Below are 26,102 nucleotides of genomic sequence, written 5' to 3' on the forward strand. Positions count from 1 at the left end.
CAAAAAAGAAAATTATACTACATCACAAATGTAGCTTTCTAATTTTAAGTTTCTGAAAAAAAATACGATACTGAGGGGTTTTTAAACATGCTGCACAAGAAAGATGGCAGGGGCCTGACAGTACAGTGAAGACTACCACTATAACCATGGCAAACATATGCCTTTATTCTAGGACAGAAACTTCAAAGTATTAAAAGAAACACATCTACTGGATCTTCTTTAGTCTTACTGAATCATCATAGTCAATCTAAAAAGGAAAAAAGTAAGGAACACTGCTATTCAGAAATGCTCTACATGGACTACATTTTTAGAGGGCGTAAATATATTAGAATATATCAATGTATATGAACAAATTAGGGTAAAAAGGTGTGTTCCAGAGGCTTCTGAATGTGTGCACACTATTAAAATCTGTCTGAGATCTGTTTGGCGAAAGCAACAATTATATTTCTTATTAAAGAATATGCAATTACAGCCCTCTTAGCACTTCCTGCTTCCTTCAGCAATGAAGACCTGTCTGCACTGCAGATTATAAAGTCCTCCACTGTTTCACTGGGTCACCAGACTAAACAGGCCAATCCACTTTCACGGCAATTTATTCCATATTTTCTCTTTTGGGTCAACTTCTTTTATAATAAAACTGGGCCTAGCTGGAGATTTACAGGACTGTCACCGCAGGAGAGTTAGCTCCTGTAAAATGGTATAGAATACTGTTTAAATTTAAACACCAAAAACTTTTGTCAAGTCCCTAGTGTATTTGATCTCATACCTACTATCTTTGAATTCTTCATCAGACACTGAAAAATATGATCTTCAGACTTCTCACGCTTCCACAAAAGTTACCACGGCCATAGAACTGGTGCAAATGCTTTATATACTAAACTATTATTTTAGTTCACAGTATTTGTCTATCAGAAAAACCAGAAAGTCTACAGTTCAGATTTCTCAGGATCATAAATGGTTTGATTAAACTGCAGATGTTAATTAAGACCCAAATCTGTATCTTCATGCATAGCCAGAATAACCAGCTTGTTAGCTAGGGAAAGCCCAAGATATTTAGAATATTCCATATTGTAGGATGTAGATCACAAGTGGAAGGGTTCCAGGACAGCTTTGTAACCTACTCTTCAGTTGTATCAAGCAGGTTTGGGGAAGGAAACACAGATGGGGCAGACTGTCTGAACTGTGCCCATACATCCTATATAGCAAAAGCAGACAGCAGGAAATCCATGCAATGGTCTGCTGTCAAGTAGCTACCTTTTTTTGGAGGAGTATACTGTCCCTTGATTTTAGAAATTTTCAAACAGGCAAAATGAAATTATTTTTACAGAAGAAATAAGCATCTTTAAATATTATTATATTTTTCCTAGAAAAGGCCAAAATTTTACTGTGTATTTCCATTTTAATTTAGATAAATTCCATAAAAATATAATTCTAACCTTGCATCCCACAGGACTCAAAACAAATATCAGTGTCTAGCCATGTTAGCCATTAGAGCTTCTAATGGGAAACACTTACAGTGAGAATTTTCATTATAAGTAATATGCAATCCAACAGTTTCCTGCGCTGTTCTTTGTGATGCAAAATAAAAATGGACCAGAAACTGTACCAAGAGAACAGTCCCCAGCAGATACCAAGAATTGCTGTTAATATGAAATAAACTGTTATCAATAATTAGATACTGATTTATATAGTTTATGGCCTAGTCCTATAAAGGATGCCGGTGCTCCAACACTGACATTTTTGTCCCGTAGTTCCCTACCAGGGAACCAGTTTTGAAAGCATGACTTTCCTGTGGCATACCAGGAGAGACACCTGGGTGGCCTGGAAAAGAGCCAGTGCAGCGTGTCTTGACCTCAACATAAGACAACTGGAGTTAACCAGGGGAAAATGAGGCTTGTCCCAAATCCACAATCCCGCCTCCTTCTAAAGCTGAGGCTCGACCTGAGGGTTGTCTCTAAAGACAGGGCTCTAGCCAGGGCTGTCTGAGAGATGCCTCCATTCACTCAATATCTACATCCTTGTTCTTTTTATGAAAATAGGTTCCTGTGATCTTTCCTTCAAAACTTATGTTTTATTAAAACATAGCTGGAGGAGAAGCTGGCTTCCCATCTCCCTCTATATAACAACTCTGTGATTAGAGCACTAATGCAATCATGGGATTCATCTCTGCTGCCCTGAAAGGCCCCAATTTACAACTCCTCTCACCCCAGGGAGGACTCTGACCACCAGGCTGATGGTTATTTTTGAAGAGGCAGTCTCGACCCTTCTGCTGAAACAGTGCCCTTGAGCACAAACGAATTCAAGATTCCTTAGATCATAATCTTATGTTTAGTTTATTCCCAGGGTGGGGGCACACACTGAGTTTTCTCGGGATTATTTTTGCCTTCACTATGTTAAATTGTTGTGACACACAACATGGCCCTAAAAAAAATTAAAAACAAAAATAAGAGTAAAAATAAAAATAGTCCTGGGAATAAGTACCATTATTACCACAGTGACCCTTCTGCATTTTGTCAAGAATGCAGTCATGTTGGAGTCTGGGCACACTCCAGGAGTAACCAGGAGGCCAAGATGACCAAAACACTTGAGCAGAAAAATATTGCATGTTTTGAGTACTTGAGCCGGCATGAACAGTCCTGAATGGCCACTTAGGAGTCCCAGGTGGAAAATGAACTAACTTTAAGGCAAACCTAGTGAGGTTTTGAAACCTTTTGAGGTTCAGGCAACTTCTAAGAAGAGGTTTTGTGAATCACAGCTGTTTGTTCACATGTTTAAATTCCACCCAATTCCCACATTTCAACCCATCCAGATCCTCTTATTGACCGAAACACAAGTATCGACAGAGACATCGTTGTGCTCACCAAAATATCTTTTTATTTAGGAAAAAAAACCAGCAGCAGTTACTGAAGATCATTAACACTGAAAGCATTGAGTGGTTACCTTCACAGCATAATGCCTGTCATAGCTCATCTGACAGACTGATTATTCAAAGTCTGGTGCATCTATGGTGGGGAATCATATTGCAAGGCTTAGGGCTTGACACTAAAACTGCCCTGTCTGTCCACAGGAAGAATTATGCTAAATCCCGTTTTTTGCTTCACAATATTCCTGAGGTGAAAATAGAATTTTGAAGAAGTAAAATGTTTATTTTGACATTGTGACTGATGTCTCCTATTCTGTGACAAGAAACATCAACAAAAGGCCTCACTAACTAGATGCTGTAAACTCCAGACCAAAGGCGTGTTTCTCTGAAACTTCCTTATTCTGGGCACATTCTGTTTAGGCCCTTACAAAATTTCAACATTTCTAGAAACCAAGTGTACTCTTGTCTCTAAACAGCACAGCAGCGAGGTGTTTATACTATCAGTTATAACAGGAAAAGCTTTTTCACTGGCCTTACCAAGAATACAAGAAAAAAAGCTAAATTTCTTCTATTTCCTCTGGGTTTGTAAACCTATTTACTAAGATCTAGTGGCACACCTTGTAACTCCTAGTTAAGTATTCAAAATTGCAACATGACTACAAGTTAAATATAATTTGTGAAATATATGCCATATTTTATAAAAAATGCATGTAGTCAGAATCATATGATGACTTAATTTGCATAGATGTAAAACCGGAATTTATTATACACAACCTATATTCATAAAAGTAGACAGTCACCTGGTTTCTCTTCCCTGGTTTAATCTGGCCATCCCTCACTAGAGGCAACAGAATTTTTAAAAGCAGCCAAGACAAACCAGACACCAAGTGGAAGGAGAAAAGAACAAACCATGTGCAGGAAAAGTGGTTCACACAAATATTAATATATCTCCTTCAATCCTTTAAAAAAATGATACTTTTAGACTGATGGAAGAAGGAGACAGAAGCCAGGCAAAACAGAAGTGAGTTTGACATCACTGATGCACCTGCAAAAAGTTGATCTTCTTTTCCAAAATGCAAAGTTTTATGAGGAAATCTACAGGATGCACTTTACTTTTTTAGGTAATCCAAAAGTCTTCTGTAACAGAGATGTGGAGCAGAAAGTAGTTACCATCTTGCAGAGAGGCCGAATGGACGGAGGTATTGTACAGCAAAAGGGCCTGGAAACGTGGGCCTTCACTGTATGATTGGAGAGACCTTAAGCCAGTCTGGAGACAGACAGATGAATACATTATTATTGACATTATGCCCACCTCAGTAAGCAAATTTTCAGAACAGACATTCAAGTAGCAGGATGATATAGGCCTGAGCTCAAGAGGTTGGTGTCTCACCAACAAACAGTAGAATAACCTACAGACTGCAGAAATGCACTGAAGATACATACATTCCGAAAAGGACATCTGACTACCTTCCACTGAGCCACTAGCAAGATGAAACATCAGAAAAGGTTGTGGCACAGTTGATAATGGCCACTTGCATTTAAAATATGCACAGAAGGCTACTTCAGCATGGTTGTATCTGTTGACTAACATTTTCATCTACAAGAGATAACATTTACAACTGGTTCAAACACAGTTACTGAAGCCAAGTCTTAACATTTCATCAAGCTGCTGAGACATCCACGTGTGGACCATGCCAATATGCAGGTTTCTTTGCTATGTTCCACAAATAATAACATATAAATAGTTTTCAAAATGTAGGCTGGAGTTCTTGTATGTTAAGATGGAAAAAAAGACCCAAATGTTATTTTCAGTTTCTGATGTACTCAGCTTAAGCAAACCGTGATGAAAGCAAGCAATCATAAAGAATGCTAGGTGGCATGTAGTGGTTTTCACTGATAGAGCATTATCCACACACTAAAAGCTGGAAATAAACCATACTTGATTATGTACATATTACTTGAGAATGATATAAGTATCTGAGTACTGCTGAGAGTTTTAAGCAGAATATGGCCTTCTCTGTCAACCATGGGTCAGCATAACTCTCAAGTAGGCACACGTTCCTGCAGCGTTCCTTCTTGATAATGAACATTTCATTTCAAGCCCCAGGTAATATCAGATACAGAAAAAAAAACCCACATAAGTATGTATTTGGTTCCTGGATCCATGTGGATGCTTTTAACCCCACTCTACTCCTCGCTGAACTTCACTTTCCACCCCTCTGTACTCATGTCTAAACATAAAGGTATTTACATGTCTGAAAGGAACTGGAAAGCAACTGTGATATTTCCCAGAGGATTTTAAAGCTCTTCTCACACAAAAGCAACACATCATTATGTCACAGTAGCACTTCAAAAAGGGGCACCTCAGGAAGGGCCTCTGACATGGTTATGATTAGCAGATTTAGCACTTTCACTACTTCACTTGTAAAAGAAAGACTGGAACAGAAATATTTTCAGTTAGTATTATCCTTCCCTGGAATCAGTTTTGTCTGTAGGCCTTATAGAACTTGCTATCAATAAGACGGTCTTTGGATAAATGTACTTTTATGCAGTGTTGGAAGTACCTAAAAATGAGGGGCCTTTGAAATCATGTGTGTATCTGTTGTTCCTTGGCAGGTTCTAAATCCACAAATTCATGAGTGGCTTATTGTGATTCATATGCCACTTTCATTTTTGGCAGGTAATGCTAATGGTATTGGAGAATGACTATTTGAATGAGATCTGCACCCACTTCCCTCAAATCAGGACTCTAAAAATGCTCAGAAAGGAGCTGTCAGCATAAATAAAAAAAAATAAATTAAAAAAGAAGGCAAACACTTATTCTGTATAGGATTTCAACAGCACAATTCCAGGCATCAGAGATGAGCAGGATTAACAGGACTTTCTATAATTCCTGTAGAAGGCTGGGCAAGCAAACATCTAGGGTGGGACATTGAGGAAGAGGAAATATATACATGTCAGTAACAGGAAAGTTATATTGTACACCTGGTTTTTAGGCATGCCACCTGTGCTCAGTCATACCATATAGCTTTGATGACATGCCACAGCTAAAGGGCAGGCAATATATGTCTTGCTTCAGTGACATGAATGACACAACTTGGTAAAACTCACTGCTTAATGATATAACTCTCAAACACAGTATATGGCTGTACCATATGTTTTTCAGTGCTTAGACACATACGAGGTATTTTGATACTGAAAGCACTTGAAGGAGTGTTGTGGTGAAAACCAGTGCACTATAGGTAAGCAAGAGCACCTTATCTATACTAATGCTGGACTTCCCATCATATTTTGTTGGTTTGTAACAATACCATAACATTCAGCTAATATTGTTTACAGTAGCCTAATAACAAGCAATTCTATTCCCATTACTGCTCACAGTCTGATATTAAATATTTGTTCCCAAAGTAAACTGCCTGATGTAGTTGAAAAGTATTACCACACTTATTTTTTTTTAAAGCTGGATAAACCTTATCTTTTAAAAACAAAATGTGACCTTAAAAAGAGTGTGTGTATTTTGACTAATATACAAAGTTGATGAAAAGTAAGGTCTATGTTACATATCTATTTTAAGGAAGGATTTTCCATAGTGCACTTGAGGATCTTTAAGAGGGAGCTTGGTCTAAATTCAGTTCTAGTTCTGGATCTGGTCTTAAATCCATGCGTAGCCTCAGGCAAATGTGTTAATTTTCGTGTTTCAGTTTCCCTGCCTTTAAAGTGGGGATAACGTGACTAACCCAAATAGCTTAGCTGCAATTTGTACCAATGAGTAACTTGATTATTAGATTTCTGAGACATGAAACATGATTATTATTAGGGCTTACTGACCAGCCAGTCAGAAATGTGACAGAAATAAAGGATATTGTCTTTGACAATAGAGAAGGATGTAGGTTAGTCAGTCAGTCAGAACAGCTCTGCAAAGAGGCAACTCTAGGGAGTGGAGAGTCAGACCTATAAAAGTAAGAATGTCCCCTTTGTACTGATTTCCTATTTATTACCCCATGGTATCCAAAGACCATAAAAACCTCAGTCCTCTCTGAGAAATGAATAGGTCCAAAGCACTACAACAAATCAGCTGCAGGCAAATAAATTTTTATCTGTGTAACTGAGCTCAATGTTATTTTCTAGTGGAAATGTCAGAATTGATTAAAGACCTAGCATTTCTATTTAAAATGAGAGAGTAGGGGATGATACATTTTAAATGGAGAAAAAGTCAGAGGACTGATAACATGAAGATAAGGGGGTGAATTAATTTCTGGTGTTGTTGCAGTAATTTGGTGCTCAACATATTGAGTCCAAATTTGCACCACTGTACCTAATATAAATAGTAGCGCCTTTTAATAACTGTGACAAAAATACTCTCCCCACTGGCAAGGTCAGTATTATTAATTGCTATTCCAATTATTAACCTTTGGGCTTGTGTATCCTCCATGGATTAATGATTATTCAATAACTGAGCTACAAGGTTAACTTACTAATAGCAATTAATAGAAGGACGTACTGCTGGCTAACCAGGAAAAGCAATGGCATATCAACTTCTTGGCCTTGGTCTCGTTTCATGCAAAGGTGACTACGGGAATTGTACCTGTCAGTTCCCAGAGCTGAAAGAGAAAATCTGCCTCAAAGTTGAGACAAATAAAAAACGGAGATTAGGCTGACATCCGGGGTCCCCTCTCTTGTCAGTGTCCTATGGAATAAGAAACAGCTTCAGCTTTCAGGGAAACCTCTGCTCATTGCCAGGGTCATTCTCCAGGAACTCCACTTCCAAATCCTGCATCAGCGAAAAGGGGAAAGAAGGTCTTAAAAATTAAAAAAAAAAAAAAAAAAAAAAGAGAGAGAAAATACTTCCCCTAGGACAAGTTTCACGAATAAAGGCAATTCTCAAATAGCATTACGGAGGAGCACGTGGTGGCAAGTGAAAGAAACACCAGGCAGGATCACCAGAGTGATGCGCGGCGGGACTCGGCCCCGCTCCTGGCCCGACGGGGCAGCGGAGATGACGACGGGCAGAGGCCTCCGGGGGATGCCTGCCTGCACCCGGGCTTCCCCAACCCGCGTATGCCGCCGGCTCGGCAAGGGAGCTTTTCTCCTTCAGCCACCTCCAATCGCGGGTGGCCGTGGGGAGCTGCCTGCCCGAAAGGGGCTGCCGCCGGGGCTCTGGGGGTAGCGGCGGGGGGTGGCCAGAGGGCGCGGGGACCGCTGTGGAAATAAAGGAGAGGAGGAAGGATGGAGAGAAGGAGGAAGAGGGGGGCGGGGGCGCGGTGCCCGGCGAAGGCAATGCGGGGACGGTGGAGGGTTTCGATCCGAGTTGCGGGGGAAGGGGGGCAGGCATGGACACACGCACACCACCATTCTCCGGCACTTCCACCAAGTCAGCCTCACCGCCCCGCGGGGCCGGGAGCCGCCGGAGGGAAGGATCCGCGGCGCATACACACAGGCACACGCCACCGCTGCGCTCCAGCCGCCGCTCGGTCCTCCCCCCCTCCCACCGCCGCCGCGCAGGCAGCGGGCTCGGAGCCGAGCGAGCGGCTTGGGGCTCTGAGTCCCTCGGCCACAGTCGGACCGGCCTCCAGCGGCCACGCTGCCCCGACGGCACCGCCGCCCCCTCCCCGGGGGCAGCGCGCACCTCCCCGCCTGGAGGGGCCGTGCGAGGCAGCGGGCGGGGGGAGCGCGGGCACACACACACACACACACACACACACACACACATATACACACACACACGCCGGCACACCCGCACAGACACACGCAGGCAGAGGCAGGGCTGCCCCACGCCGGTACCTTGCTGCCCTGGTGTTTTCCGTCCGGGCTCCTCCTTGCTGAGGCAGCTCGGGAGCGGAGCCGAGCGGGCGGGTGCGTGTGCGTGTGTGTGTGTGCGTGCGTGCATGCGTGTGCCTCTGTGTGTGTGTGTGTGGTGTGTGTGTGTGTGTGTGTGAGAGAGCCAGCGAGCGAGAGAGACTCTCCCCCCTCCCCCTCCTCCTCCTCGCTCTCCTTCCTTTAAACGCCCACTCCTGATGGGTGAAAAGACAACTTGAACTTCAGTGCAATTAACTTCGCCGGCGCCTCGGAAGCCGGAGGTGTCGCCGGCCTCGCCCGCCGCGCTCCCATGAGTGAGTCGGTCCCGCTCCTTCGGCGTCTCTCCTCGGGGACGTGGGGCACGGGAGGGGGGAGGACGGGACGGAGTCGTGCCGGGGGCACCCACCGCGGCGATTTACCGAGGCCGGCTGTGCCGGCCCGGGAGGGCGGGCGGGAGGGAGGCGCGGGGCGGGTGGCTGCGCTTGGCGCTGCCGCTGCCGGAGCCTCCCGGCCGGCACGGGCTCACACCTGCCGCCGCGCCGCTGCCGGTCGCCGGCCCCGCTCCGCTCCGCTCCCTTGCCCGCTGCCGCCTTACCCGCCGGCGGCACGGGGGGAGCGGGGGAAGGTGGCGGTGGGGGCAGAGGGGAAAAAACCCCAGAAGTTTGGCAAAGTTCTTCCCCAGCCCCGCGCGCCTCCCGGCAGCGGCGGGCGCGGGGCGGCGGCGCCCCCGTCGGCGCGGGGCGAAGCGGTGGGGCCGGGGGGTCGCGGGCGGGGGGGGCGGGGGTCGCGGGGTGGCGCTTCCGCGGGGCGCGGGGCTTGCGCGGGCGGCCCAGCGGCGACGGCCGGCCCAGCCGGGGGCGCGCCCGTGGCGGTGGGTGGCCCGCCCCCCCGGCCCGCCCGCGGCACGACCCGGCGCTGCCGCTGTCACGGGGAGCAGCGCCGGGAGCTCGTCCCCGCGCTCCAGGATTTTATTTTTGATTTTTCCGCTCTGTCTCCGAACCCGCCGGCCGAGGTTTTGCTAAATCCTCGCCCCTTTGTCGCCGTCTCCGCCGGCTGCCGGGGGGAGCGCTCCTGGCAGGCACCTGCCCGACCCGGAGTTTCCCTCTGCCGGTCTCCAGCTTTTTCTGACTGCGGGAAAAACTTCGCTACAATCTAAGTTTTCTGAAAACACTTCGCACCAGCTCCTAAGCTGAAATGAGTTTAAACTGAGGAAGGCTCTCCGCTGGTTTTAGTCCGTGCAAATGAGCGCAGCGCTTCTGCGAAAATAATTCACAAATTCAGATGCAGAGACTCCAGGGCGTGTGATCTGGACGTGCCCTTTCATTCCGGTCCGTGCTGCCTGGGTGGGAGTTAGCAGCGGCCCCTTATTTCTACTTTATATTATTTTGGTACAGTGCATTCATATATTTGTCTGCTGTAGTCTGCTGGCAAACATTAGCATTCAAGCTTACATTTTTGACAAATGTGCAGACAGGAATAGCATGAATAGGCATCTTAAATATTAACAACCTAAGCATCTGTTGTGAAACAAATTTAATATATTTACTCTGTTTTTCTCACATTGTTAGGAAAGGTTACAATAAGTGTAAAATTTCAGCTGTACTTAGCACAAGGAATGCTTGGATATTTCACTATCTCTTCAAGCATTTAACACAATCACCAGATAGAAATGTGTCAAATCAGGCGCACTATTCAAAAACAACTTGAAACTGTAAGCGTAGAGTGTATAGGCATGAATATAGTGTGTTCTCCGCAGTTTCTGTCTTCTAATTACTCTTCAGCACTATTTGTAGAATTTGAGAATGCTCTTTCCAGTCCCGTACTCCTATATGCTCTTTTATATGTTTATACATACCCACACTCATTTTCTAATTCACTTTCTATTTGAGATTGTTATTGGTATTACCTTGCTTTTCAAGTCGAAGTAATGGTTTTGCAAGGAAATGTGAAATAACATAGAGTAGGTAAAAAAACGAGCAGGCAGAAAATGCAACGTGTTCACATATAAGCATGCATTAGAACAGATAGTGCACACACATAATAAGGCAATAGAAGAGAAATTAAAATCCTTGGCTAGTATGCTATGTATGCCCACTCTTCAGTACAGCTAGTGGAAAAGAAACAACTGACTCCAAGGAATTCCTCTGTCCCTGTAATAAAACTGTTCAGAGTAGAACAAGAGCACAGAAGAGCGAAGCCTCCAAAAAGGCTGTAGAGTTATTTCAGGAATCAGTGCATTCCTTCCCTTTTTCCCACAAGTTCAAATATGTAATAAATAAGTCCTTTGTATGCAAAATAGTTTACTGGAAAAAAAAATATTTAAATGAAATGCTTTTTGTGCATGAATTTTGAAAAACTGGCCATTTCCTTTTTATAGTCTTTGTTCTTGATACTTTAAATAGCAAAGTAACTCTCGCAGTTTCCCCTCTCATGCTATTTTAGCGACTCGTGTGAATCCTAACATGCTGCTGTGCTCCCGAGAAAGCAGTGTGGAACAGAGTCGATCTGTAACTCTCTGATGGGACACAGTGCTTTGGCAGTATCAGAAGCAGAGAGAGGCTGCCACACCAGCCCCAGCTTGAACACGAGCAGGGCACCTCTTTGGTTCGCAGCGTAGGCCCAGCAGGTCAGCGGATGAGCACCTGCCCTCTGTGGCTGTGCTTCCCAAGGCAGTGCCAGCCCTGCCTGCAGCCCTGCCAGCATCCCACAGGCACCAGCCACCACGCTCAGCGCTGCTGGGGACGTGGGCACATCCACTCCTGCAGCACTAAAACCTCTTTAGAGAGGTTTCTCCCACATTACAGGTTTGGGATAGAGAGGGGTTTGCATGTGTGCAACTGCCATTTAGAAGATAATCAGCTGAAGTCTGGTGTTCTTCTTTAAAAAAAGACCAACAAAAAACCCCATCAAATCTTTTAAATGTATCAACTGCTTGATTTTTCAAAGTATTGTCGCCTTTTTAATGTCACCTATTTACTTTTCATCTAAGTATTGTCAGAGGAATTTGAAGTAATTCCTTAGGTTTCCAGCTGCATTTGAAAAAAAAATTAAGGAGATTACTTTATTAATAATATAGTTTATAATATATAGAAAAATACATTAAAGTAGATTTCTGAATTAAAACTGGAGGAAATATGACTTCTGAAATGTTTTAGTCATATTTCTAGGAACTATGGTATTTTAACATAGACTCTAGTGAAGCATTTTATTGCCTTCTTGTATATAACTGCCATTGCTCTCTCTAGATATATTAAATATATATCCAGCGAAGCCACAAACTTTCCTTCTACAACAGTTTAAACACATCTGGAACATTTTACTTTCTTATAATTTATGTTAATAGATGTAGAGTGTATATACAATCTTCTCAGACATCATTGCTTTTTCCAAAGGGGAATTTTTTTACTTTCAGTCAGGGAATATATTTATAAGAACAAAATAACTCAAAGTATAGGCAATTCTATATATCATTTTATTTTCTGTTATATTAGGTTGATTATATAAAGCTTTCATTTAGAGCGATGGGATGATGAAATTACAGAGGAGTGATTGGCTTTTGTTTTTTCAAATGGTTCAAGTTGAGGGCTGCAAAAATGAATGTTTTTGGTAAAGTTATTTGAGTGCATAATATTTTTCATAGAATTCTGACAAATGTATTTAATAGAAAAGCCACAAGTCTCTTAGCCAGGTAAAATGGAAGTTCTGTTTTTGCCGTTATAGGCATCAGGCTTCAGTAATCTGCTCCTCTTGTGGAATGAACACTTTCTACTTAAAGCTATCATGCACCTACTGTTTATTTACGCTGCATTAAACTGACAGCACGGCAATCAGAGGAAAAAATATTACTTACTTTCCTGAAGTAAACACCAGTTTATAGGTTAGTGCCTGTATTTATATTCCTGTCGCCACTAAATAATGGCTGTCTCCATTTTAATATCTACCTGTGGTGTTACCCAGGGCAGCTGGTTCTTCCTTGTTTAAAACAAGGGAAAAAGGAAGCAGGATGGGGGAGTGGGGGGGTGAGGAAGAGAAGAAAGTTTTGTTATCATTCCACTCTAAGAGGAACTTAATAGAAAAGCGATTCGGTATTCCTTTCTGTGGCAAGCCAAAGCCAGTTTTAAAGACATAGTATTCAGTTTTACTTGGTGTAATTGAATTGCATCTCAAACAGGGAAAACAGAATTCCTTAACAGTATTTGTCTATCCAAGACACTGAAATTGTATATTCAGGCAATGGCAGATTAAGGGCAGAAGCATTTTATTAATAACTGAAAGCACATATGTGTGTGTGATGAAAAATGTTCTGCAAATCTGTCACTATGCAATCAAGTGCATTTTTTAAACTTTAGTTGTCACAAAGTTGCTACTGATTCTAAAAAAAAAAGAAAAAAAAGAAAAAAAAGAAAGAAGTAAAACAGTTTGACGGTTAAAGAGTAACTTACAGTTCTTACTGCCTGTTATAGGGAAATTTTGCAACTTTATAAAGTCAGTGTCAGAAAGCCCTGTTGATGTTACTTTTAATCTTGGAGTAATGAGTCCAAGTAGCCGGCATTTGAACTGAAGATGACTGCAGTCAGAATAACCCACAGTTTGCAAAAAGCTTCTCTAAATTCTCTGTTGAAGGATACCATTAATAACTTTTACCTGAGAGGTTAATTTCCTCCTCAGATTCTGAAAGTATTATACTTAATACTAAGTTGGCTTGTTGGTCAGTTCCCTTGGCTGTGGTATCATGAACTCTCAAGAGCCCTGACCACAACTTATAACTGTTGCTTCCAAGAGGATATACTATGATGTTCCCTTCAAAAATGCTGGTGGTTTCCAATGTTTGCCATCCTGTGGCATCTAAGTTTGCCACAGTTATCACCAACGCTTCATTAGATAATGGGTATCCATTCTATTGCTTTGCAAATGTCAACTTTCTAATGGTTTCTGCATAGTATTGCTCTCAGTAGGTTTAAGTCTTGGTAGAGATTAATTTTAAGGAGACTTGCCAGCACTGATCTTGTACATATGTCCTCATCTGGTCCTTGTGCCCTCTACCAGTTGTAATCTACTCTTAATCTGTTTTATCTGGTGCAGTGTACTAGGAATGGCATAGTAATAGTAGAGTACAGTAGAAGAGTGTAGTTACATACCTCAGGCACCGTCTGAATTCTAAATATTTCCTTTTAAACTTGCTAAGCCTGACTTTGCTCCCATGCACACTGGTGTGTCACTGCAGAGTTTAGTTTTCTCTGTCCCTGTGATCCTCTGATCAGCGTTAGGTGTTCAGATGGGCTGAGGGATACACTAACAGTATTTGTGCCAAAGTCCACCTTTTAGCTATTTATTTAGAACACCAACGCACAGCAATCCCTTTGGAGATGGATTCCCCTGTGAAACACTGTGCATTTGTGTTTGCTGGGATTGGGACTGTAGGACTTGCTTTCTCTGGAGTGTAGGCTAGCTGCTGTCTGAGCTGTTGTAAAGCATCGCTGGTGACAGCTCTGCACAGCGGTAGGTTCACAAGTGTTAGCTCTCACTACCTTGTGCTTTGCTGTTGTGAGCTGCGGGTTAGAGAGGCAGAGGAGCCTGCTGGCCTGTGGATGGGCCTCAGTCACCCCAGCTGCACCTGGGTGCAGAGCATCAGGATGGGCCACGTCTATCAGCTGCGTTGGCCTTACATAACTTCCAGCGACTATCTGCTCCATCTCCTTCCCTTGGCACATTATGACATGGTATGACCTGAGGAGATGAGGGAGGTGCTTTAAACCTCAAGTGCATCTCGTCTTCCCAGGATCCTGCTCTGACAGGATTTATTTGGCCAGCAGCAATCATTTGTGGGTCGTTACACTTGCTGCTCACTAGACAAAGTGGTGATGCACTCAGACCACCTATGCTTGGAGGACTGTCTCGTAATCTCTTCTGGTGTCTGGACTCCTGTTTCTGGTTTCAGTCCTGAAAAAAATGTGTAATTTTGGGTTAGTAACTGTCCACGCCATGTTTGCCATCCTTGATGCTTTAATCCTGATTTTGAAAATGCTCAGCGCATAACTTCATTTGAAGGAAAAGGAAGCTGCAGCACACTATCCTTTTATAAATGCGGCTTTAATATGCTCCTGGTTTATTTACCCAGCTATAAAATTAGTAATATACATGTTTCATAGAACACTGAAGGATTAAGTAATTCTTTGTATTTGTAAATCAGTCCTAGAGTGGAAAACATTTTCAGCAGAAGTGCCAAGAATTGCTGATCTGAACTCAAACCCACATGCAAAGGTATGAGAAAGGCATTTCCTTTTCAGTAACTGCACTTAGAATACATGTCTGGTCATAATAGCCAGGTAATTAAAAAACATTTTCAATGAAAAGGAGGAAAGTTCTAAATATGATACACACCCTATATTCCTACTTCTATTACATTAAATAAAAGACAGAAAAGAGAGGAGGGGAAAGAGAGTGGGAGAGAGCGTGCATGCATGGAGGCTCTCAGAAGGACCAAAGGCAAAGAATGGAGAGGAATTCCAGACTGAGTTTTAAAATGTTTTAATCAAAGATTAAATTAATATTTTTGTGGAGAGCAGTATTAGAAAGATTTTAAATCATTAGTGCTTTTCATCATAGGTGGGCTTCCTTGATAAATGTAAGAAGTCTCAAGAATAATTAAAGGCATCTTAAAACTTAAAAATGACAGTTTTAGCTTCTAAGGATTCATTGTAATGTAATAATACTGTATGCTTTTTAGTGTTACTTCTGCACTAGACATTTAATTACAGTCTTTGTGAGACATGTTATCTGTATAGTAACCAGTGCATAAAAAGAATGATATTTACTTTTACATACAAGCTCTTGCTTGCCAGCTTTCTTTTTAAGATTATAGATTAAGATCTCCAATCCCGAATGTTCATGACTTCAATGCAAACAACTTAATTTAACACAATTTTGGGGAGGAATGAAGCGTTTATTGTAATAGTACTTCTTCTCTAGTCACACTTTTTGCAATAATACTTGAACTGCTGTTTAGCAGTGTTGTTTTTTGTTTTGTTTTTTTTTTCTCTGTAAGGGCCCAAAGTCAGCGCTTCTTTGCTTGTTCAAAGGGTAGATTTTAGAATATCAAATGAAAAAGCACTTTTAATTTTTTTATTGAGAAGTAGGATTAAAAAAATTTCCAAGCATAATATGGGAAGTTTTTCACAGGTACAGTTTATTGTTGAGAGGAAATTTGGAACTTGCTTTTGCTATGTCAGATATTGACTGCTGTCAAAACATATGCTGGATAATATAAATTCATGGGGTCTGTAGCTTGGTCCACCCATTGCTGTGGAAAAGTGAGTACATTTGCAAAAATATGCATAAAATTAGTTTTCCTTTTGATATGTTTCCAGATTCCCCAAATTGTGAAAAGTGCTTCTCCATATAGTGAACTTCCCACAGTTCCTAGGTTCCACACTGCCGTCATTGCAGGATGAGGCACAAGGGAAACCGCATCCAGCTGTTTTAAAGCAGAGCTTTTCAGTCGATAATATGTATCACACATCTCTTCCAGGTCTTGTTTTCATTTCTTATCTAGAAGTCCTGTGCAGGAACTGTACGATATGGGATTTGATTCCCTAGCTTCGGTATGCTTTTTAAGAAAATCTCACAGTAAAGACAATCGGTCAAAATCAATCTCTGTCCCATTGACTGTATTTCATTGACTTTGTTTTTCTTTTATTCTTCACTTGACTCACTGAATACCATAATAATTTTTGCCATTCCTGATGAATTTCGTTATAACCTTTACAAGACAATTTTATATCATGTTTGCATTTGAAACTTGTGATTCCACTACTTTATATGGGCTGCGAGCCCTACAAGTAACCGACTTCTGCATTGCTGCTTAAAATGACAATTAGGATACTCATAGGTGTAGTTATTGTTTTCTAAGCATTCCAGAAGAATTTTATGGATACTATGCAAGAGAATTGAACCAGCAGAATTTCTTTATATGTTTGGCAGGATGACAGATATGCCGTAAGAAGCATTTTACTGTCTGATAAATTGCATTATCAAGCACTATTTCATATAGGTTCTGTCTCTTTAAAAATGCAGTCTCCTCTATTTGCCCTATTAATTGTTGATATGTTGCCATCCACGAGACAAAAATTAGAGCTGTAATTAAATAATCATGTGATGCTCCTTAGTGCCAGTGAGAGCAAACTCATTTTTCCAGGCCCTGATGGTCACTGATTATTGTATTACTACTGGCTTGCTTTATTTTTTTTTAATGGCTCTATATTGCTGGGTTACCTAACCACTGCCCTTCTTTTCAAAATTAAAGGAATTGAAGAACATTAAGTCACTTAATTGGCCAGTAGTCTATGGGGATACAAAGTAGTCATACCTTCTCTGCTTTTTGGTCACTCAATTGGTTCTACTGGGAGAACTACATCAGTGGTGTGGTTGCGTGCCATTTAATTTACACTGGTGTTTTGGCTGGGATGGATGCATATAGGGAATGCCAGGAGAATTACAAAAGGAGCAGGGTATTAAAATTCAGAAATGATTAAAATTGAAATAAAAGGATGCTGCTGCTTTGCCAGTACTCTGGCAGTCATAATGACACATAGAGATTAGTTTCCACCTTCATCTTTTCCTTCTTTCTCATTTCCTCTTGTTTATTGTTGACACATTTTCCTTATGTCTCTGCTTCTCAGCGCTTTTTTTCACTGTTATATATTCCTACTTTTTCTCTTTCCTTAAGCATGGGGAAGCTTACTTAACCTTATTATAACAATAACAGAATAGGTTATTAATATTTAATATGCACATGATTAAAATTTCTCTCTTAAACATAGGTCAGCTCTATTATTAACTGACATGTTATTTTTCATTAAAAAATTTTTATTCTGCCCTTACGGTTTCTCAAACACCCTTTACTTTGGTGGTGATTTAACACATAATGTTTAGAAAACTGTGTTAGGCTAGTGAAAAAAAAGAACTTACCAGTCATGGATAATCAATTATGCATGAATTCAGATATAACAGATGGAAACTGGTGAGTTAAAGTTTCTCTTTAGCTTCGTGATTTTTTTGTTTTGTTTTTGTGACACCTGTCTCTTATGTATAGATAAACATCTAACATAGCATACTGCTTTTCATGCGTCTTTGTGTTTTTTGCTTTTCGGGTTTGGGTTGTTTTTTTTTTCCTTTCTGGTTTCGTTGGTGTGGCATAAACTTATTTTCCCCCGTTTATAACTTACTATTTTTAATTTGTTTGTCTGTGGGCATTTCTATACTGCCAGCCTTTTCTAGGGCTGATGTGTCCTGTGATGAAGCAAACGTTTAATAATTCTAATAAACTACACAATGTAATTTGACCTTAAAATTGTGTCAGCACGATATTTTAAATTATAGGAGTTCTTTTTTGCCTTCAGCTGCTCATGGACTACAGTGTTACGACATTAAAGCAACAGGGTAGACTGTGGCTGGGCATATGTATTCATATATGCATATACGCGCATTCTTGTGATTGTGATACTTATATAGGTGTTCCCTCCAAAGGCATTAATTAAATTTCTTTCAATCATTTGACAATGAAGTAGATTGTGCTTTATTGCTTTTTATTAAAAAGTTCAGTGTGGACTGAGTGCAATACTTCTTCTGGTCATGGAAAGATTTTTACAGAACTAAATCAAGCGAAAAAGACAATAACTCTTTGTGATACACCCACAGCAATGACCACTTGGTATTAAGTAAATGAAGATTGAACATGTTTTCTTTTTCTTTTTATACAAAAGTATCTAAAAGAGTTCTAAGCACGGGCTTAGGTGTGAGATGTGTTTCTGTGTAGTTCATTCATGGCAGCGTATTGGGCGATTCTTGTATTTGAAGGTGTCCCATGTTTGAAAAATACAGGGGTAAGTTGATTTGAACATTATTTTTCTATGGCTGCAATAATTTGGAGCATTTCTTCACCTGCTCTCCCCCAGCTTTGGAACTGGCACATTTGCAGATGTGGTGCGGAGAGGTTTTCCATCTGTATACCTATAAAGTAAAAATGAGTTGAGAGAATGCACTGCGTCGTTCATGAGCAGTGCATTCCAAAACTTCTCATGAGCATTCTACCAACATTCGTGAAGGAAAAATCTAATGCAGGAAGGAGTTTATAGTATAACCTGCCAGAAGCAAATCACAGAGAAGAGACCTTTCCCCACAAATTTTTCTGTTTAATGCAGGAACTAACTTTCACACACCTGTTAAGGCATTTCCTTCAAGTACTTTCATGAGTATAAATTACTATCATAAATATTAGCCTAATTTTGCCCTAAATATACTGTATTCTACTGGGTTTCCAACTGCTGCTCTCCATTTCAGTTTGTATCCATTGTAGTCGCTTAGCAGGAAAACTAGAAACATGGTTGCTTTAAGCAAATAAATACATCAAATACTCGAATACATTTTTGTTGATCTGTCTTTTTTTATTTTTCCCCGAAATAAGAAAAAGTATTTTTAACATTTATGGTGTGCTTGAAGTTACATTTCGAAGTTATTTAGGTTTGCTTTATGCTATTTGCATTAAATTAGGCATACTCTGACACATGTATAAATGACCTTTATCTTAGTGACACTGGACAGGCTAAATATTTTTTTAGTTAGCACCTGGTAATATTAACAGGTATCTTGTTCCTTAAAAGAGCTGTCAATATTCACAGCTAATTGCTCCTGAAAAGAACTGAAAAACTCATTCATTTCATCTCTGTTACAGTGGAATCATCTGAGTTTGAGTTTGGAGGGAGCCCTAGAAGAAAATGCTAGTTTGGCCAAAACCACCAACTTTCAATTTGTTTTACACCGAAACCACGTATTTTGCATGAATTTTATGTACAATGAATATTGACTCCTGTCAAGTTTGGCCATAATTAGATGTACAATTTCACTTAAAAGGTTTTGAGCCTTAAAAAAAGCGTAGCAGAACCTGTGCAGAGTTATGAGTTAATAATGAAACTGGAAACACAACATTTCATGTGGTTTTGTGTTTCATAATGAAAGTTTGACATAGTTCAATTCATCAATCAGTTCTAACCATTTCCTTTGACTTAAAACTCTTCCATGTTTTCAGTTTGTGTCATAGATTTTTATTTGTACTATCAGGTCAATGACAGAGATGATACTCCTGTTGATGAAGAATTCTTATGTAAGAACTCACTGCGGTTTGAGCTCAACAACACAAACATCTAAGCACTAGATAATAATACTAGAATAATCCTCTGTATGGCTAAGTGCAATGGTTCAGATGTTTTCTACTGTAATGCACAGCTTTGCTTGGGCTGTGTGAAATTCATCCTTACCCAGAACTGTTGGAGCAAATACCTGTACTCATAAAAGCAAATTAATTGGGATAGAAGCACCAAAGTGGTTGGAAGTGAGGGAAAATGAGTCACAAAATGGAAAAAAAAAGCGCAGAACCGGTCAAAAAATTGCAAACAACATTGAAAAACACTTTGGAGATAACTTGGTATAACTTTCCTTTTAACAAGTAAAAATAACAGGAACTATGGATCTCTATGTCCAGGGATCATGATTTACATCCTGTTAAATTAATAGAGCTTCTATTCAGACACATCCCTAAAATAACCACTTATCCACTGACTCTTTTAGGTAACAATTATATGCCCATCTCATGCCTAGGAGTTATCTAGTGCTGTGATGACGAGGGCTTTAACAGGAACCACTCTTTTTTTCATCTCTCAGTGTCCCACATTAAGCATCTTCACATGAAAGACCTAAAAATTATACCTCTGGAGAGAAAGCTGTGAAATTAGTGACCTGCTGAACATACATTTATGACACGGGAAACTTGGCTGATCTTAAGATGCCAACTTTCCTACTTTCTTCCAGCTGCCTAATTGCATAAAATATTATTATATAAAGCTCTATTGCATTTTTTTTATTTGTTCTTTTTTGTGGAAGTAGTTGGCTGTGGTTGCCACATGGAAATTAAGAGCATGACTCATCAAGGTCCTAGTCTAGTGTTAAGGATGGAAGAGAATATGGTCTTCAAAATGTTTTTTTTTAAAAGTTGAAGCTTTTTATTTGAAGTGATTCTGAAGTCCATGGTCATAAAACATACTGGTTAATATTAAATAACATATAGATAGTTTTTGTGGGAGTTGATGTCCTACTATAGATAGCAAAAAGTGAACTCAGTTTGTCCTCATAGCAGACAAGAGACTGTGCAACTACAGAGTAAGATTTATGTGATTAACCATTAATATTGATTGCTGTGATCTTTTATGGGAAAGTGGGCATCTCTCTATTACAATTTTAAGCAGCTAAGATTTCTTGTGGCAACCAGGGGTGAAAGACTCACTATTCCGCTTGTTCACCCTCCCCAACATCAGGCCAAACATTTGTTGGATTTTACTCCACAATTTTCTCCCAGCATTTTGCCTCTCCATGACTCACCAAGGGGTGAACTGAAATAACTGCTGGGGCCACATCTGCAGAAGTATGTATTTACTTCAGTTGCACAAGCATCTTAGTCAAAATAGACATATAGATATTAAATGACTTGCACAAAATGGTGCAGTAGTTTGACTAAAAGTAACTTGTTTTATCCAAAATCGCATTTTGCATATTCTTATTCAACTCCATTTTAAAAAAAGATTCCGTGATTGAAATGCATTGCAGATAATATTTGCAGGAGTAAACGAGCCTCGTCACAGAGGCAATCAATAGGGAGATGTCTGTTTGTATATGATTTTACATATCTGCAAGCTAGCTGAGACATCCAGCTAAAAAATGCTGCACCATGGGACACTGTGTAGATTTCTGATACTTCCCAGGGGCTTTGGGATCTGTAAACTAATGAATGCACTACATGTAGCCATATATGTAGGTTTTTCACCTCTGACGGATATGGTAAGGATAATTTACTTCACTTAATAACCAATTAAGTGCAGTTCAATACAGCTGACTATCGTAAGTTAAATATTCATTTTACGTAACTGTTTCAGGACATGGTGTGTGAGAGAACACAAACGAGCAGAAATTGCTCATGCAAAATGTGAGAGGGGACGACAGCTTGTGTGCGATGCCTTTCAGTGCTATGAATTTCATTTCATAGCACTTTTGCTTTTTGACAGGCATCCTATCCAGGCTGGGGCAGGTTGCAGTCAAAAAAATCTAGGTTGGTATGTAACTTTCGAGTTCAGCGTGGGGGATGTCGCAGAATGCTGTGATTCACATTGGTGTGCACTGGATTCTTGGGTCGTATGTAAATTGAGATTGCCGCAGTCAGGTTGGTTGAAGCATTTGAGCGGTGTCAGGCAACTATTGTTGTTCAGGGCAAAGCAGAGGGGAAGTTAGCCTGAGGAGGCTGAAAAACATTTTTAGTCTGAGGTGCAAAACTTGTAGGGCTGTGGGACTGCATTGGCACAACAGCGGTGTTGTGCTGAGGTGTGCACAGGTAGACGTGGGAAAGGACTGTGGGTGCATCCTTCCCCTTTACCCACATTTCTGTCTAACCCACATGGCAAGTAGGCACAAGCCCACCTTTCCGGCCACGGATGTTTACCTTCAGAAAGCCAAGGAATGGTACTGCCATTGCCTTGCTGTCCAGCAGTTACCATTACCCATAGATGTATACCCATCACACCTGGCAGCAGGGAAAATGCATTCAAATCCCCATTGAAGAGGATTTCCCAGCAGTCCCACTGCTGCTGCACAGCCCTCCATCACCTCCAGCATGGGATGGTGCTTACTGGTTGCCCAAAGGGCCTGCAGCACTGTCAGAAGTACATATGTGTAAAAGCCAATCAGTCTGATCTCCCCAAAGAAATCTGATAAAAGAGAATACACAGCCATGCTGGTTTTGCTCTGCTGCCAGGTCATTTCTGTTTGCATTGCACAAGAGCCAAGCCTCAAGATTTGGGCCCATATTTCCTAATTTGTTTTGAACAAGAAAATATTGGAATAGAGACCTTAGGAGGCACTGAGGCAGCATGCCACACTGGAGAATTTGTTTTGCTTTGCAGCTACTGAGACTGCTGCTTGAGAGTTAATTCACCATGGGGTTGAAAATATGCAGCCCAACTTTTTAAATATTTGTTTTATTTCAACATAAGCTAGGGCAAAATGCATTTATATATAATAAAAACAGTGCAACAACTTTATTAAGGATTAATAACCTTTATTAAGCATATATTTGCCTGCTGTATGTTGACTAGAAGCTATGAAAAATGTGATGTTACTATTGCCGCATGTTTAAACGATTGCCTGCATATGTATCCATGACAATATCTACTCATCTTCTGTTCTTTATATATGTTTTTATTATAAATATCTTTATTCCAGCTGAACATTTTAATATCAAAGTTGACACAGTGAAGTGCAAATTGGAATAGGTCAAATGAAAATCAGATATCTGTATCTTGAATTATTTCCAAGTAGTTCGGTATTGATAAGAGATATCTGATTGTTGTCTATCTGTCAAGACGTAGCAGCCTTCAGTAATTCGTGTTTTCTAGTCAAAGCAAGGGTTCCACGCTCTGCTTTCCAAGTCTGTAGTAAATACTTTACCAGACATAAGTGGTGTATGGGAATTAGATTAATCCATGTTGTAGGGAGTTTATAAGGTTTAGTGCATATATGCAATTTCAAGAAGAGAGTTCTTTTCCATAATCATTTATCTCAAGCATGGGAAACATATGCATTATTATATAATTAACAGAATATTTGTTTGTCAATGTTTGGTTAGTGTGCGTAATAATATCATTATTAGGCCTTCTGTGCTCCTGTATTATCAGATTGTTATCTCCCTGCTCCTTTAATTCACCATCTCTGCTTTTTAGATTAATCACTTTATTTTAATCCAAACATTTTGTTGCTTTTTTTTTTTACCATGAACAGAATGATTTGTGAACACCAAAGCAAAAGTTATTTTAGAAGATTTTAATCTTTTGTTGCTTTTATTTGTTTTTCTTATTGTCATATCTGGTAATAATTTTTATAAGGTGGTATTTTAGTCCCAAATCTTGTTCCAGATCATATTTGCTCTATTCTAATCAGCTCTGCATCTCTTAAATTATCTTCAACGTCCTTTTCCTCCATCATGCTGCATACTGCCAGCTGAAACTCACATCCTTCATAATTTTCTTCTTTAGTGGCCAGTCTTGCTTACTGCTGAAGTTTAATACCTTATCAAGCTTTTTCTGAAAAGATTGAAAAAATAAAGCATTGACATTTTCCATTGTGCCCACAAAGTTTGAATTCAACTAGTTAACACAGTTTTCTTCCAAGTATTCAAATGTATTGGGAAATATATATATATATGTATTTAAGAGGGACTGATTGATACTCTATCTTGTTGAAAAAAGATTGGTTTCTAAACAAACAACCCACTAGACAGTTACCCCCTTGATTATATGTTATGGAAGATGTCATCTACATTTTCCCTTGTTTTTCTTTGTGAAACATGTTTCTTTGGTTTGGGGTTTTATTTTTCCTTCTCAGCAGTCTCGGTAATGATCTTAGTAACCCTTTTCAAGACACGCAACATAGGTACAACTTTTCATGTTTCATACATATGCCACCTCCACTTGCTCTGCTTTGAATAATAGTATTATGTAACAGTGTATTCATTTTCCAGCCTTGCATTTCTTTGCTTCTGAGATTATAATCTATTTTATGCACTGCAGAATATAAATATTTCATGCATTTTGCCCTATTACCATTTTCTTTTTCCTGCATGTCCTATATGCTATTTGCGTTTATTTTAGTAAACATCAATGTGATTCTTTACCTTGTCTCGATGTATTCCACTTCTTTAATAATAAGTAATATATGCATAGTGAAAAAAAATTTCTTTATAGATTTAATGATTTGCCCCTTCTGTGTTCAGAGGCCATATTATTTTAAGTATTACAGGACTGGTATTGGCCTTCTCACTCACCTACTTTTGCTGCTGCCTCATGTTTGTATTGCTTTTGTTGTTGTTTCGCTGTCAGTTGTTTTAAAGTTACTGCCCTAAACATTTTGGTTATATACTTGTCCATGCAGTAATTCACGTTTTCTTTGGTCGATGATGCAACTTTCCCTTCAGACACAGTCTATTCAAACACCATGCATTTTATCAATAAAGAAGTTTAATTTTTCGCTTATCTCGCAGCTTGTACAAACTTGTTGCTTTCAAGTTTGTCTAGTTGGGTTACTTTCTTCCAAGTGCATGATGGGAAAAAGCTACGTCTGTCTCGCAGTTACTTATTTTGTCAATACTTTACCACCTTTTAGCTTTCACCTTTCAGGGGTGGCTTTCGGTCCCGCGCTGCGGACTCGACACAGGGACAGGTTTGTGGCGTGGGGATGTGGCACGTCGCCGTCCCGAGCCCGGAGCGATGTATCGCTCTCACCCACGATGTGTTGCAGCTTGCTCTGGTTGGCCGCGGCCCCCACCGGAGCCGCCAGAGCCGCGGTGGATGATGCCCTCCGCGGAACGGGGCCGGTTTCACCCAGCCTCGGCCGCCTTTCAGAACCGTGGTGGTGCTTTTCTTTCACCCCTGTCGGTATCGACGGCAAGGGGACGGAAGGAGAAACTTCTTTCCCCCACGCGGGCCGCTGGTTCCCCGGGGCGGCCCCCACGGCGCGCCCCCACCTGCGAGGCCGCCGCCGCCGCCGTGCACCTGCCCGGCGCGGCCCGCGCAGGCTCCGCGCGGAGGGGCGGGGGCTGCGCTAGCACGGCGCACCCGGCAGCGCCGGCAGGATATTGTTCAGGCTTCACCCCCGCCCCTCTTCCTCCTCCTTCTCCTCCCGCTGCTGGTGCTGCTGCTGTGCCCCCGTGCCCGTCCCCCCCGGCTCGCCCCCTCCGCCGCAGGCCCCATCTGCCGGGGGGGCGCGCTGTGGCGCGGAGCGGGGCGGCGCGGAGCGGGCATTGTGCGCGGCGCAGGCAGGGCCGCCTCACCCGCACCCAGCGAGCTGCAAATTCGTGCGCGCCCGGAAGCCGCACGCCCTCTTCCCCCGGCCCCCCCGCTCACCTACCGCCGCCGGCGGCCGCCCCCCCCCGGCCCGGCCCGGCCCGGCCCGGCCCGGCCTGGCCCGGCCCGGCGCCCCCTCCCCGCTCCTCGCTGCGGTCCCCTCTGCCACCGCACTTCTGCCGACCCCCCTCCCCCTTCCCCGGCCTCCCCTCCCCCACGCCTCTCTGCTTCACCACCACCACCACCTCCTCCTCCTCCTCCTCCTCCTCCTCCTCCTCCTCTGCCACTTTCTCTCTCTCTCCCAGGACGCGTCGGATGATCCGGGGCCGCTGGGGAAGGGCTCCGGGCACGGAGGCTGCGTCCTCCTCCCGTCTCTGGCTGTGAAAAAAAAAAAAAAAAAAAAAAAAAAAAAGCCGGTGGCCTCGGTGTTATTTTGTATTAAAATGAGGAGGAGGAAGAAGAAGCAGCGGCAGCAGCGGCAGCGAGCGGTAGCGGAGAGGAGGAGAGGA

At 41.7% G+C, this 26,102-nt stretch overlaps 1 protein-coding gene and 2 long non-coding RNA genes across 6 annotated transcripts in view; 1 reads left to right on the forward strand and 2 right to left on the reverse strand.

Moving 5' to 3' along the window:
- Positions 1-2,851: 2,851 nt before the first annotated feature.
- LOC148185201 (uncharacterized) lies at positions 2,852-8,719 on the reverse strand. The gene is made up of 3 exons (XR_015772812.1): positions 8,645-8,719; positions 7,449-7,634; positions 2,852-4,130 (listed from the first exon to the last, which is right to left on the reverse strand). It is a non-coding gene; the product is annotated as an uncharacterized LOC148185201 (long non-coding RNA).
- Positions 8,720-8,843: 124 nt separating this feature from the next.
- The window catches only part of SATB1 (SATB homeobox 1), a 92,054-nt gene continuing 74,795 nt past the window's right edge, over positions 8,844-26,102 (forward strand). For 3 of the 4 annotated variants that reach the window (XM_014248714.2, XM_088057047.1, XM_088057055.1), the window contains exon 1: positions 8,844-8,973. The gene's annotated coding sequence lies outside the window, so the exon portion shown is untranslated. Of the gene's footprint in view, positions 8,978-26,102 lie in introns of all 4 variants that reach the window. The other variant, XM_088057042.1, reaches the window with a different exon arrangement.
- On the reverse strand, positions 23,561-25,314 carry LOC148185202 (uncharacterized). The gene is made up of 2 exons (XR_015773165.1): positions 24,576-25,314; positions 23,561-23,835 (listed from the first exon to the last, which is right to left on the reverse strand). It is a non-coding gene; the product is annotated as an uncharacterized LOC148185202 (long non-coding RNA).

This window comes from Pseudopodoces humilis, chromosome 1 (genome assembly GCF_049639895.1).
Source record: "Pseudopodoces humilis isolate 2021_Gansu_Grassland_sample_001 chromosome 1, ASM4963989v1, whole genome shotgun sequence".
NCBI lineage: Eukaryota > Metazoa > Chordata > Aves > Passeriformes > Paridae > Pseudopodoces > Pseudopodoces humilis.